The sequence below is a fragment of the Ooceraea biroi genome, chromosome 9 (genome assembly GCF_003672135.1).
Source record: "Ooceraea biroi isolate clonal line C1 chromosome 9, Obir_v5.4, whole genome shotgun sequence".
NCBI classification, from domain to species: Eukaryota; Metazoa; Arthropoda; class Insecta; order Hymenoptera; family Formicidae; genus Ooceraea; species Ooceraea biroi.
The window spans coordinates 5,624,214-5,639,433 of NC_039514.1; the positions used below are offsets into that span (position 1 = coordinate 5,624,214).

The 15,220-nt window shown below is 36.5% G+C and overlaps 1 protein-coding gene across 4 annotated transcripts in view; it reads left to right on the top strand.

The window, feature by feature from the left end:
- LOC105276633 overlaps positions 1-15,220 on the top strand; it is an 89,686-nt gene that overhangs the window by 36,168 nt on the left and 38,298 nt on the right. The gene's annotated exons all lie outside the window — the stretch shown is intronic.

The following is a 15,220-nucleotide window of genomic DNA, read 5'->3' on the forward strand; positions in this document are numbered from 1 at the left end:
GGAATTGCTTGGATGACGAGGAGACTCCCCTCCACCTCCTTTGTACCTGCGAAGCCTTGTGACATAAAGAATCCAACACTTTGGAGAAGAGAAGTTACAACTTAGGGAGATACATAAATTACCATGGTCAAGCTAATTAGCTTCTTTGAAGAGCTAAAGATTTACTAGGGCTTTTGGGATTTCACTAGGGGATAGCACAATAAGCCTTAAAGGCTGTGGTGTTTGGGCGAAAGACCACCCCGTTTTAGTTATTATTATTTATTATTAAGGGCTAATGACATTATGCAGACAACGGTTGCCGTGTAAACGAGCAGAAATATTGTAACATACTTATTTCCATAAACATTGTCACAATCTGTTAGAAACCGTTTTTATATGGAAATGGCGGAAAAATTTGGAAAAAATTTCCGCCAATTGAATGGAAGCATATGTAGGCATGTAATTCTATTATCATGAATATAATGATTAATATATATGAAAATGCAATTAATAATAATAACTATAGGGCGTATCCGTTTCGACACGTAACGATTGGACACCGCATGATTGAACAGGTAATATTGGACACGGAACGATTGGACACCGCACTATTAGACACTGCACGATTGGACACCAATTTACAACCGATGATAAGACGCTACGACGCTGCGATGCTACCATGCTTACTTTACGCATACGTGCGATATTTAATAAATTTAGAAAGCATTGTTGAGAGTATATGAAGCAAGGTTCCACGCAAAGTAAAGTTCTACATTGTAACTTCCACGCAGTACTTTTGGTCACCCAAAGGTTTGTTATTTTCTTTACGTGGAAGAGTACTAGGTGACGGGCGAAGCCAAGCATATACTTTCTCAGTATAAAAAATTAATAATATTAAAGTAAAAAAGTTTATACTGGGAAAGTATCCACACTGTATCCACGCATGTACTTTGCAAAACAAAGCAATGTTTACTCTACATCTAATTTTGACTCTTACTTATTAGAATGAACTTTGCTAATATATTGCACACTTAAGCTGGAGACACAATGCGAGGTGATAGCGATAGGAACAGAGAATAACTAATCGCGTTGCTCGATGTGGTCATCCGTACTCAAATCGTGTAACGCGATTGGTTATTCCCTGTTCCTATCGCTATCGCCTCGCATTGTGTCTCCAGCTTTAGAGCCAGCGCACGTACATTGTCGTAGCGTCTTATCATCGGTTGTAAATTGGTGTCCAATCGTGCAGTGTGTAATAGTGCGGTGTCCAATCGTGCGGTGTCTAATCGTTCCGTGTCCAATATTACGTGTCCAATCGTGCGGTGTCCAATCGTTACGTGTCCAAATGGAGGCACCCATAACTATTGTTACGTACGCGAGTATCACGGGACGGATAGCACAGCCACGAACACACAAAAGAAGAAAGCGTCTGTTGTAACGGCACAAAGTTATATATAATTGAAATAAATTATGTACACTATATATAAGTTCAACTCGCCGTTTTAATTCCGCGAGCGACGGAAAGTATCAACGTGGTGATTCCGCAAGCGACGGAATTATCACCGTGACGATTCCGCGAGCGACGGAATTGCACGCACTGAAAGAGACGGACTTTGCGTTTAGTTGATTGCCAGATACTTTTGATACTTTGCAGACTGACTGTGAAGTGAGTCCGCGGATCGCTTGGAGCTCTATTTGTAGAACCCGTGAATTTTGGCTAGGCCCAATCGATTTCAAAGTTTTGGGGGTGACCCCCGCGTGCCGCACGCGATTGGCACATGATTGGGCCTCACGCAGCCCGGTGATAAGGAACATGCGCGGAGCGAGCCGCAGGCCGAGCGATTGGCCGTCGCCGTCTGACGTCATCTCCTCGCGCATGTCTCCTGAGAAAAGTCGCGAGTGAACGGTTAAATTGCAGTTGATGTTTGTCTCAATTTTGCGGGACAAACAGCGTGGGAAGAAAATATTTGTCCCAAATTTCCTTCTCGATTTCAATTCTCGAAACTTCTCGACTGACTTTATGAGACAAACATCACCCGCACAGCTATTGAATGATCAATTTCTCAGACGATTCGGTTTCCGAAAATTCCTTTAATGCAATTCCGAACAACTATAGACCCTATTTTGCGCTTTACACTCAAGAGTAGCAGTACATAGATATGTGTAAATATATCTTATATGTATATAATGCATTTGTTATCTAGTGCTCATTCTAGTGACAAAGATCTTTTTTATCGAGACATTTTTTCCAAAAAATCCTTTTGTTGCTACCTCGGGGATATTTTCCTGATTATGAATACCACAGGTATATGCGATAATTCTCTTTGTAGTTTGCTCGGAAAACTGTAACATATATACCAATAATACTAATTCCGAAGTCTCCGCGAGACGTCTCAAGTCGCGTCTATTGTTCCACTTCACGAGACGGTGGATAAGCTCGTGGGGAAGGTATCAATTGCCCACAGTGCAATTGCGCACATTGCGCACTAGGCCAATAAAATCAATCAAATTTAACCTAACCTAACCAAACTAAGCACTTTGATTGGTCTAGTGCGCCATGTGTACAATTGAGATGCTCCCAGCTCGTGGATCGTCGGTTAAGTTGTTGGTACAGCGTTCTGTGTTCGTATGGACATTCTGTTGTTTTTGACTGGTGTTGTAAATTACTGTTGTAATACTGTAAGAGGCGAAAAATAACTAGGAGACTGCTTTAGCTTTGAACTCGAACTCTCCGGGATCCCGGTTCCACACGCCTAGGTCTTAGTGTGTAAGGCCAATACTCCTACTGTTGTCATACTATTGTTTCATTCTGATCCTCTACGCGACCTGATGGTCTCTACCATCTCTCCATATCTTGCAATACTACATGCAGTATAAACGCTAATATAATAACCAAAAAAAGAAAAAAAGAAGCCTAAAACATCTTTGATTTGTACGAGATCGGTAAGAGACTCACGGACTAAAAACAACGAAAAGAATAATTAAGACGGGAATAGTAATAAACTATGTGTTTTTCGTACACTTGATTGCTAAATATTAAGTGCTACTTTTACATTTATTTGTAACAATTTCAGATTTGAAACAGTGTACAAAGTGTATTTTCGGATGCTATAACCTATAAATTGAATACACATTATCTTTTGCTCGCATCATTTTGGATTTTTAATGGTTTTGGATATATTTCGTGTGGAGAGAAATTGTTCCAGCTACCAGTTGAAAAGTATACTTCGGAGAAATTTATGTACAATGCCGTTGCAGTAAGTGCAAACATATATACCCACACAGCACACTTTATCCTGAGGATATCCCAAATTGTCGCAGATTTACTAACACAATCCCAAAGATATCCAAGTATGTAGCATCTAGGATATCCCAAAAGGATATCGTTACGATATCTTACTGAAATCTTCGTATCGCGTGATATCGACAGGATATCTATCGCATGTCAGGATATCATCACATTTCATACAGTACAAAAGTCTAACGTCGTAGGGATGTCCACAGAATATACAATGTTCTTTAGGTATCCCTTCAATGTCTCTCGGACTTTTGTGCTGTATGGGATAATGATACGATATTTCATAGCATCACTCGGACATCCTATGGATATTGTCTGCGATATTTGTAGGATATCACATAGGCGGATACTTGTGCATATTTTGTACATCTCTCGGATAACTGAGATCATCTTGGGATATCTTATGGCTATTGCGATATCCCAAAATGATATCTATGGAATATCTCTCAGATAAAGTGTGCTGTGTGGGATACATATTATACTATATTATAATTTATATTCAAGAAGTTGCTACGTACTTTCTCTTTACTGTGACAGTATTTTCACGGTTTTATAATTCACATTTTATATTTTTTCTACATAGTTTAAATATTTTACTCGTCTTGCTGTACAATATTGTATTTAGATTGATTGCAAAATACTTATTGATAAAATTTGACGGAAATATTTAGATTGTTGGACAATATTCAATAATAAACGATTACACTTGAAGCTAAAATAAAAAAAGAAATGAAGTGGCAAAAGAACAATTAAACTTCATAATTTTACTTGAGCCGAAAGTACTGGATTGAGTTTTTGGTAAATCTACCGATTAGCGAACCCACCTTCTATCACCTTGTCCTTGACATATATTATAGAGGTCACCCTCCTGAGTGACCTTCAAAAGCCGTCGGTCGTTGTTTACTAAAAAGTTATTAACAAAAGAAGTTTAATGATTTTGCACGAATTTTCAGCCGTCCACGACAAGCAAAAGGTTATACTTTCCGAAACTGGAGCCCCGGATACATACGCTCGGTTTCAGCCCGCTTCGCCGGAGGGCGGGGGGCGAAGCCCCTGCCCCCCACCCTCCCACGAAGCGGGTTGAAAACGAGCTATCCGAGGCTCCAATTTCGGAAAATATAACCTAACCAGGTTAAGTTAGGTTAGGTTAGGTTAAAGCAGAGAATATTTTGTATTTAACTATTTATGCTTTTGGTTAAAGTGAAGAATACTTTGTACTTATATTAAAAGAAACTATTCTATATATTAACGATTCACTGCTTTAAATGACTTTCCTTCCTTCGTTCATATACAAATTCGTCGTTTATATCTTTCAATATTCAAAATAACTACTATATTTGCAAAATTTTTTTGTTAATAACTTTTTCATAAACAACGATCGACGACTAAAACCTAGTGCGCGTTATTCGGGAAGGTGACCTTTGTAATATATGTCAATATTATGTTCTTGGTTCGCGTAGACAGCTGAAAATTCGTGCAAAATCATTAAACTTCTTTTGTTAATAACTTTTTAGTAAACAACGACCGACGGTTAAAACTTGCACAATGTTACTCAAGAGGGTGACCTCTATAATATATGTCAAGGACAAGGTGATAGGAGGTGGGTTCGCTAATCGGTAGATTTACCATATGATTATTTTATTTAAGTTTTCCAGTAAATGTGTTGTTTTAACAATATAAACAAATCACAATCAAAAATATTTGTTTAAACTTTATTTCAACAAAATATTGTACGAATAAAAGCAAATAAAAAAGTTATAACAATAATTGCCTCCATACGATCAAACTGGCAATTTCATTAGTTATCAACAACACACAACGTTTCAATCATGATTAGGGTCCTTATCAAGTGCAATAATGTAAAACAAGTCACTCTTGCCTGTTTGTCTTAGTAGTATGCGGATGTGTTTCCTTCAAATCCTTTGAAATTTCTTTATTGCGTGAAAATTGCTTTCTGGCAAGAGTGACTTGTTGTACATTATTGCACTTGATAAGGACCATAATCATGGTTGAAACGTTGTGTATTGTTGATAACCAATAAAATTGCTAGTTTGGTCATTTGAAGGAAATAATTATTATTAAATTATCCTGGCGGTATTAATTAGTTGATATTTAAAGGAGTTATATTTTAAAGTAATTAGTCTTCTAAAGACGCTACATATACAATAGGAAAAATTTACTTATACAAAGTTAACAAATGTTTATCTTACTTTATGTTTATCATGTTTATTATATATATGATAGAGAATACCAGCATAAAAAAATACATTTCAGTTTAGTGTATAAAATAAAATAAAAAATTGATACGTATACGTGGATACTAAGATTAAGATTAAGTTGATTCATGTCTCTTCTTTTATTGTTTTTGCAGTGTGAATAACAGCTTCATATTTTTATCTAAAGATGTCTGGACAGTGCTCTTTACACCAAAAATTTTCCTAGTTTTACATAAAATTGAGCCAGGAGAATTCATTTACATTTCGGGGTAAAGAAATGCCTGTCCTGAACTCTTGAATGGATAGATTTTTCATCAGTTCCCGAAATTCTCAAAATTGACATTAGTACGGATCACGGACTTGAAGGACGGAGCATAGTTCTGAGGGGGTGAAGCAATGGTGGGGGGGGGGGGGGAATTTGATCGTCGGCCATTGATTATATGGACCACTAGTAGTGTCACCTATCGATAATCAACTATATCATCTGTTTGTATATTTGGTAATACAGAGTATTTTACATATATATGTGTGTGTGTGTGTGCGTAATACTCTGTATTATACATATACAGGGCTTTCGAAAAGTATCGGACCCACCCCCTATCTCAGAATCTATGCATCATAGGGAAAAATGACCCGAACAAAAGTTTTATGGTTCATAAAGTTCTGTTTTTTTGTGACCTCAAATTTGACCTTGATCTCGACCTTGAAGGTTATTTGAAGGTCAATTTGCGTTTTTTTAATGGGAATTGCTATTTTTGACCCCGGATTTGGAAAGAGCGGGAAATTTTACGTTCAGATATGTAATCTTGTGATGGTCAAAATGACATCCAAGGCTGATCTTCAAGCCTTTTGACCTTTATCAAATCACAGTTGTTGGTTTCTCTCACTCTTAGTCTTATCCAGGGACAACGAACGTGGACGTGGTGAGAATCTGCCCCCTTGGGGTGCTTGATTATCGTGAGACCCCTTGCCTCTCACGATTTGGGGTGCTTGATTATTGTGAGACCCCTTGCCTCTCACGATTTGGGGTGCTTGATTAACGTGAGTCCCCTTGCCTCTCACGATTTGGGGTGCTTGATTATCATGAGTCCCCTTGCCTCTCACGATTTGGGGTGCTACTCGCGACTCATTATTTAGATTGATTGAAACATCTTACAACAAATGTTCGAATTGTTGCCCTTGAACTGCTTGGCAATGTGCCAATCTATGATAAAAACTTGAAATCGAATTCCTGTAAGTTTCCTCTGGTATGGCGTCTATTTCACGGGTTATCCTATTCCGCAAATCATCTAAATCTTGAGGCTTCGTAGTGTAGACCTTCCCTTTTAAGTACCCCCAAAAGAAATAATCTAGAGGATTCAGGTCTGGAGATCTAGCTGGCCATTCAATGGCACCTCTACGCCCGATCCGTCTGTCAGGAAATGTTTCGTCCAAATATCGACGAACGTTAACTCCATAATGTGGAGGAGCCCCATCCTGTTGAAAGTAAATGTCATCAAAATTACCATCTGCTAAATTCCGTATGGCTGGTATAATTTGTTCTTGAAGCATGTTTTCATACATCTGAGCTGTTAAATTGCCCTCGATGAAAAATGGCCCAACTGGTCTACCGTTGAAAATACCAGCCCACACATTAACTTTTTGGGGATGTTGGGTGTGAGTATCTCTCATCCAATGAGGATTATCATCACTCCAATATCTGTTATTTTGTCTATTTACTTGTCCATTTAACTCAAATGTGGCCTCATCGGAGAAGATAATGTTGTTGAGGAGTAAAGGATCATCGTTAATCATCTGCATAATAATTTCACAAAACTCCACTCGAAAATGAACTAAATTATGAGTGAACAGGGGAGTTATGCTCAGTTTCAATAGTTAACTAAATAATTGCGACAATTCAATCAATCATTAAAGAACCCTCTAGATATCATGTAAAACATGGGTAAATAGTACATTACGATACAAGTGCGGAGGAAGTAGAAATCGCCCAAATCTCGGAAGTTGGACGCACGAGTCAAAGACGAGTGCGGCCATTCGCATTGTTCACTCATAATTTAGTTCATTTTCTGAGTTCAAATAGGTAGTTAACTCAAACATGGCACACCTCACTGAACGAGAACGAATATCTCTGTTAATAATGCGAGGGTGGGGTGATCTACAAAGAGGTTATAGGCAGGTATTGCGACTATTTAATGAAACTTTCAGAGTAGAGGAAAATCCCATCTCCAAAAGTACTGTTGTACGTACAATTCAACGTTTTGAGGAAACTGGTAGTGTTAAAGATGGTGAAAAACCTGGTAGACCTAAGTCAGCAACGAATGATGAAAAAACGTTAAGTGTCTTACAGTCATTCGTCGAAGATCCTCATTATTGCATACCTCGCGTTTCACAAGAGCATGAAATTGGGGTTGGATCTGTACATAAAATTCTAAAGCTCAACAAATGGTATCCATATAAAATCCGTTTGGTTCAGGAACTATCTGAAGATGACTTTGACAGACGAGTGGATTTTTGTGAAATTATTATGCAGATGATTAACGATGATCCTTTACTCCTCAACAACATTATCTTCTCCGATGAGGCCACATTTGAGTTAAATGGACAAGTAAATAGACAAAATAACAGATATTGGAGTGATGATAATCCTCATTGGATGAGAGATACTCACACCCAACATCCCCAAAAAGTTAATGTGTGGGCTGGTATTTTCAACGGTAGACCAGTTGGGCCATTTTTCATCGAGGGCAATTTAACAGCTCAGATGTATGAAAACATGCTTCAAGAACAAATTATACCAGCCATACGGAATTTAGCAGATGGTAATTTTGATGACATTTACTTTCAACAGGATGGGGCTCCTCCACATTATGGAGTTAACGTTCGTCGATATTTGGACGAAACATTTCCTGACAGACGGATCGGGCGTAGAGGTGCCATTGAATGGCCAGCTAGATCTCCAGACCTGAATCCTCTAGATTATTTCTTTTGGGGGTACTTAAAAGGGAAGGTCTACACTACGAAGCCTCAAGATTTAGATGATTTGCGGAATAGGATAACCCGTGAAATAGACGCCATACCAGAGGAAACTTACAGGAATTCGATTTCAAGTTTTTATCATAGATTGGCACATTGCCAAGCAGTTCAAGGGCAACAATTCGAACATTTGTTGTAAGATGTTTCAATCAATCTAAATAATGAGTCGCGAGTAGCACCCCAAATCGTGAGAGGCAAGGGGACTCAAGATAATCAAGCACCCCAAATCGTGAGAGGCAAGGGGACTCACGTTAATCAAGCACCCCAAATCGTGAGAGGCAAGGGGTCTCACAATAATCAAGCACCCCAAATCGTGAGAGGCAAGGGGTCTCACGATAATCAAGCACCCCAAGGGGGCAGATTCTCACCACGTCCACGTTCGTTGTCCCTGGATAAGACTAAGAGTGAGAGAAACCAACAACTGTGATTTGATAAAGGTCAAAAGGCTTGAAGATCAGCCTTGGATGTCATTTTGACCATCACAAGATTACATATCTGAACGTAAAATTTCCCGCTCTTTCCAAATCCGGGGTCAAAAATAGCAATTCCCATTAAAAAACGCAAATTGACCTTCAAATAACCTTCAAGGTCGAGATCAAGGTCAAATTTGAGGTCACAAAAAAACAGAACTTTATGAACCATAAAACTTTTGTTCGGGTCATTTTTCCTTATGATGCATAGATTCTGAGATAGGGGGTGGGTCCGATACTTTTCGAAAGCCCTGTATTATATATATATATATAACATATAATATATATACATTATATATATTTTTATATATAATATATACATATAATATATGTACATGTATATGAAAATATATAAAAATAGCAACTAATATATACAAATAAGAAACAAACAAGAAATATTTATTCTCCACTGAATAATATTAATTTATTATAAACATATCTATTTGTTAAAACAATATTTAATGACACTTTTCATGAAATGCGTTCTGACAAGTAAGAAAACTTATTAATAGATCATTATAATGATCTATTTAGTCAACAAAAATATATTTCCTCTACGTAAATGTAATAGTATAGCGTGTAGTATTACCAACTAAACAACAAATGATATAGTTGATTGCCGATAGGTGACACTACTAGTGGTCCATATAAACATGGCCGACGATCAAATCCCCCTCCCCTCCATTGCTTCATACTCCGCACCCATAGTAGACCCTAATGCTCCTTCCTTCAAGTCCGTGAATACGGATGATGCAAAATTATACAAGAGTGGAAAACATGACATTTGGTGAATTCAGTGCAGAATTGCTAATATTCCAAATTCTATTCCAGAAACTATACCAGTGATATACAGGTGCTCCCGAATTAAATGGCCAAACTGAAAAGATTCAGTATCTCAAAACAAAACAAAATTTTCCTCTGGAAGTATGCTCGCAAACGCTTCGTTCAAGAGATATTCACTTCTGAAGTTCGGATACTTATTGATGGGTTTTGATCGGAATGCTGCAATCTGACGGCGTATTCACAACAAGTAGCGTTAGCATTTGTTTACGGTGCGAACAAAAACTTTTAAATGATCTTTGATCTTTCGAAACAAAAAAGAAAACAACAAGAGATAAATAACGACCAATAACTGGCACTTAATTGAAATTTATTAAATTTATTAAATGATAAGGGTCAGAAGTATGACCGAAACGTTGTGATTTAATAAATTTCAATTAAGTGCCAGTTATTGGTCGTTATTTATCTCTTGTTGTTTGCATTCATCACTGGCGAAAAATAAGCACCTCATCCTTTGTAAACAAAACAAGGAGACAATAAAGCTCCGTCCATTTATAGCAAATAATTGTCAGCAGTGATACCAGAAATGGGATGCGGTAGCATGCGGTAGCATTGGGTGGGGGATAGAGTGGGGATTTCGCCATGCACCGACACATAGATAGTGTGCGGCGCGAAATCATCCCCACTCCAGAGAAAAATTTTGTATTGTTTTGAGATACTGAATCTATATTTTCAGTTTGCTATTTAATCCGGGAACACCCTGTATAAAGGTCCGAAAAAACCTAACACTGCAGAAAAGTTTTTCCAGCATTGTAACTCAGATTTACATGAAATGTTTAATGAGGGTGGTATTATCTTTAAAATAGAACATTTTCAATAAAATTACGATGCTTTATTGTAGATGCGCCAGCTAGAGCATTTATTTTAGGGTATAAAAGTTACCGTTCTTCCTCTCCGTGTTCAAAATATACAGTTGACGGGTTTATTATTGGAAAGCATATGGTACTTAGAGGCGTTGAGCATACGCGTCGCACAAATGAGGAGTACATACAACAAATAGATCAAGATCATCACAAATGCTCAAGTCCATTACTTCACTTGCCTATTGATATGATAAAGATGTTGTTTTCGAATATATGCATATGTGTTGCCTAGAAGTAATGAAGAAATTAACTTTAAACGTGGTCACGCGGGGCTTATACAAAAAACACCAAATTATCAGCAATTGAAATCCAAATTATTTCAAACAGATTGAAAATTCTGTCTAAGTATTGCCCACGAAAAGTTACTAGCCGTGTTGAATCACTTGTTCACTGTGATCAATTCAAAGCCACTTCATAGTGGCGTCAAATTATATGTTGGAGTTGTGTGCTTTAAAAGTATTATTAAAGATTACGTATATGATCATTTTTTACTTTTCCATATCTCCGTGCGCGTTTTTGTATCGGCAATATATAATACAAATAGAAATCTTCTTTTTTCCGAAAATGACTATTAAAAGATTTGTGTTACTTTGTGAAGACATTTATGGATCAACTTTTTTATCGTATAATATACATGGACTTTTATATTTAGTCAAAAATGTATTCCAATTTGGTCCTTTAGATAGTTACTCTCCCAGACAGCACAAAATGTCCTCAGGATCATTCTGAATATGTCCAGGACGATTCAGGATATTTCGAGGATGTTTTAAGATATGATTCTAAATTTGTTTTATGAAAATTTAGTATGCATTTATAATTATTTTCAATTATGTAGAATATTTAACATAATTAGAAATTTTGAATATTGTAATAAAATATAAATATCCCATAAATATCCAATGGATAACCACAGGATGTTTGTAAAATATCTGGTCTGTCTATATTATGTCAGATAGCTTATAACGTCCTAAAATTACCCTAAACACATCCAGGATATCCTGAGATTCCCGCCTCTAATTCACCAAGCGACCGATAGATGGCCAGGCCAGGCGTGACGTTCTCGCAAGAAACATTTGCGTTATCACCTTATAAATAACCATCCGGAAAACCGATCCAGTACTCTTTTCTTCTTCTTTTCTTTTGAAATCATTATTGCTTGAAGTGATATTTCATTCTAAAAGAGTGAGATTCCACTACACGAAATTAAAGAGTAATTCATAAAATATAAAAATCTATTTTTTTACAAAAATGTGACTTAACTCTGTCTATCTTTGAAGCACTGATATGTAGAATTGATAAATACCAATACAGCACAGAAATCAATTAGGACATATATCCTGTGGACGTCCCTGCGACGTCCCCTGGAGCTTCTATGCTGTATGGGTTTCGTCCTTGAAACGTACGAATAATATCCAAACATATCCTATAGAAATCCTTAGGATATTTCATAGGATTTCCCTCGATATTCTAGAGGATCATATACGCTATCATTTCCTCTTCCTCGGACATCCAGAGGAGATCTAAGGATTAAAATGGGATATCCTCAGGATATCACACATGTACGTCCTGGATGTTCTTCGGATGTCCTTAGGACATCCTTGTGCTGTCTGGGTTGGTTACTCAGCCTTTCCATACGAAAGTAGCATGGTTTTTTTCAGAAAAATGTGTAGAAAACCACATCTTTTCTTATAGCAAATTGCTGCAAGACGTGCAGAGCAAGAACAGTGCAAACTAAAATTGATTGTACAAGGTAATTACATAAAAGTGTGGAAAAAACACGCGGAAGGTCCATTAATACCTCATGCTGACAATAATTCTAGAACTTATGACCAACACAAATTTGTAAAGTATCAGGATATGACAATTGTGTTGTGTACACGACAATTGTTGTATTTTATTAGACTCAAGTATATGTTGTGTAAAAATATTTACAACATGAAAATAATTATTTTATTGCCGTTAATAAGTTTTTGCAAGTAACAGATTTGTATAGTATTGGCATTACCTCATTCTCAGTTGTCATTTACAAGTGTTCTGAATTAGCTCATGATTATGATATTATTCCAGTAGAAAATTATCAAGACTAAATGTTTTAGAATGCCTTATTGGACTTGTCTCTCTAAGAAAGTAAGTGACGAAGTAATGTTAGATAACGTAGTAAAAGACAAATTTGTTGTCGCAGTAATGCAATAATAAGAAACAAAATAATTTATTATTAAATCTAATAATTTATTTTGTTACTATCATTATACTAGCCTATATAATATTGTTATATAAATAATAAAAATAAACTTTACATTTATCACTATGAAAAGTGATTATCGAAAATAAATATTGTTTGCCTAAACGTTTTGTCACATCATGTATCCTCATCTATATCTATATTCTATACTAATATACAGGGTGGGGCAGTTAAGGTGTTACAGACTTATATCTCGGAAACGAAGCATTTTAGAGAAAAATGTTTCAGACAAAAGTTGCAGGGTTGGAAGGGGGCCACTCAGTGGAGGTAACAGATTGGTCATTCGTGGTCATTTTCAAGGTCATTTAAAGGTCAAGTCCAATTTTTTAAACAGAAACCCATACTTTTTATTGCAGATTCTGATTCTCCGTCGAAAAGTAAGTAACTTTTGTTGGAAACATTTTTTTTTAAATGCCCTCCTCATCCCGAAAACACAGGTTCAACCTTTGGTGGACCAATGATAATAACTCGCTTTATAACAGACACTGAAGTTTTTTTTTTAGTATTTTACTGTTTACCGTCAGCATTAGCGTTACCCAGTGTGCACCACGTGGAGGTTGCTGATCGGATTTGCACACCTTGTGGCCCTGAAAAAGGCCGGTTGCTTCGCTTTACACTAATCCATGAGATGTTCAAAATGTCCTCCAGCATTTTCTAAACATAATATACTTCTTCTTCTGAAATTACGTACTGCTTCTTAGTGTAAAGCAGAGCAATCGGCCTTTTCAGGGCCACAAGGTGTGCAAATCCGATCAGCAACCTCCACGTGGTGCACACTGGGTAACGCTAATGCTGACGGTAAACAGTAAAATACTAAAAAAAAAACTTCAGTGTCTGTTATAAAGCGAGTTATTATCATTGGTCCACCAAAGGTTGAACCTGTGTTTTCGGGATGAGGAGGGCATTTAAAAAAAATGTTTCCAACAAAAGTTACTTACTTTTCGACGGAGAATCAGAATCTGCAATAAAAAGTATGGGTTTCTGTTTAAAAAATTGGACTTGACCTTTAAATGACCTTGAAAATGACCACGAATGACCAATCTGTTACCTCCACTGAGTGGCCCCCTTCCAACCCTGCAACTTTTGTCTGAAACATTTTTCTCTAAAATGCTTCGTTTCCGAGATATAAGTCTGTAACACCTTAACTGCCCACCGTTCTTTTATTATTATGTTTTATTGAGTACTTATTTGATGATAGGTAAAGGTGAAAATTGTGAAAGGGTAATAAAAAACTACCCTTAAATAAAAACCTATTAGAGCACAAATGATAATATAAAATAATGGTCAAATAAAATATTTCAAAGTTAAATCTACATTTGGTCCAAAATTTGCAAAAAAATCGGAGTGCTATCCACTTGTGGTAAGGATTTTATACTATGTTAAAGTATAGAGTCTAATAACCAATGAGAAATCTAAACCTCTAGGGGTGTAAATTTATACGTGTGGCGGTTCTTTACCCCTTCTACAAGGAATTTAATAAAGGAAACAAGAGCTCATTAATTTAAGAACAATGGACAAAGGACGCGAATCAGAAGTCGCAGCAAGCATTTTTAACGACATTAGTATGTGATAGAAAGATCTCCGGATCATACTAGTTATAACCTCAGCGTGCCTGTAAACATATGCTTCTTTTGTATAGATAGGTTTCGTTGCTCCAGTTTTCTGTGTTTTCTGTTAAGTGCACAATTAATTGTGCGAATCAATCAAAAAAAAAAATATTAACACAAGTGGTGACCTGAAAATGGATCGTGGCTGCAGTAGGCTTACATGCCTCCTAAGAGTCGAGAAATGTGCCGATAAGCGACTAATAAATATGAATTTAAGTGAGATTTATTCTGTAAATAAAAGATAAATTGTTTACTATAAAATAAACAAAAGTGCAATAAAACTACAAAGAGTTAAACGTACTAACAGTAAAAGTGTATTTCAATCAATAGACACTAGAGATTATGAGAGAGAAGAGCGAGGAGAGAAAGGTTACTAAAAACCATTCTTTATATAATAACTAATGATAATGGCGCTTATATATCTAACAAGCAGCTGTCAATTATACGTCGTGCTTTCGTTAATTTTTAAGAAAAGTCATGTCAGATGGTAAATAAATTTCACAATATAAGTCTATTAGTTACTATCAGGAAAGTATCTAGCAATATCAACTCAGTTGAAAGATTTTTTTCAAATCGAGATTTATATATTATGTAGAATTAAAACAACTATTAAATAAACCGAACTAAATGAACAACTTTTACTCCTCTTTTAATAAGGGTGAGGTCAGTATA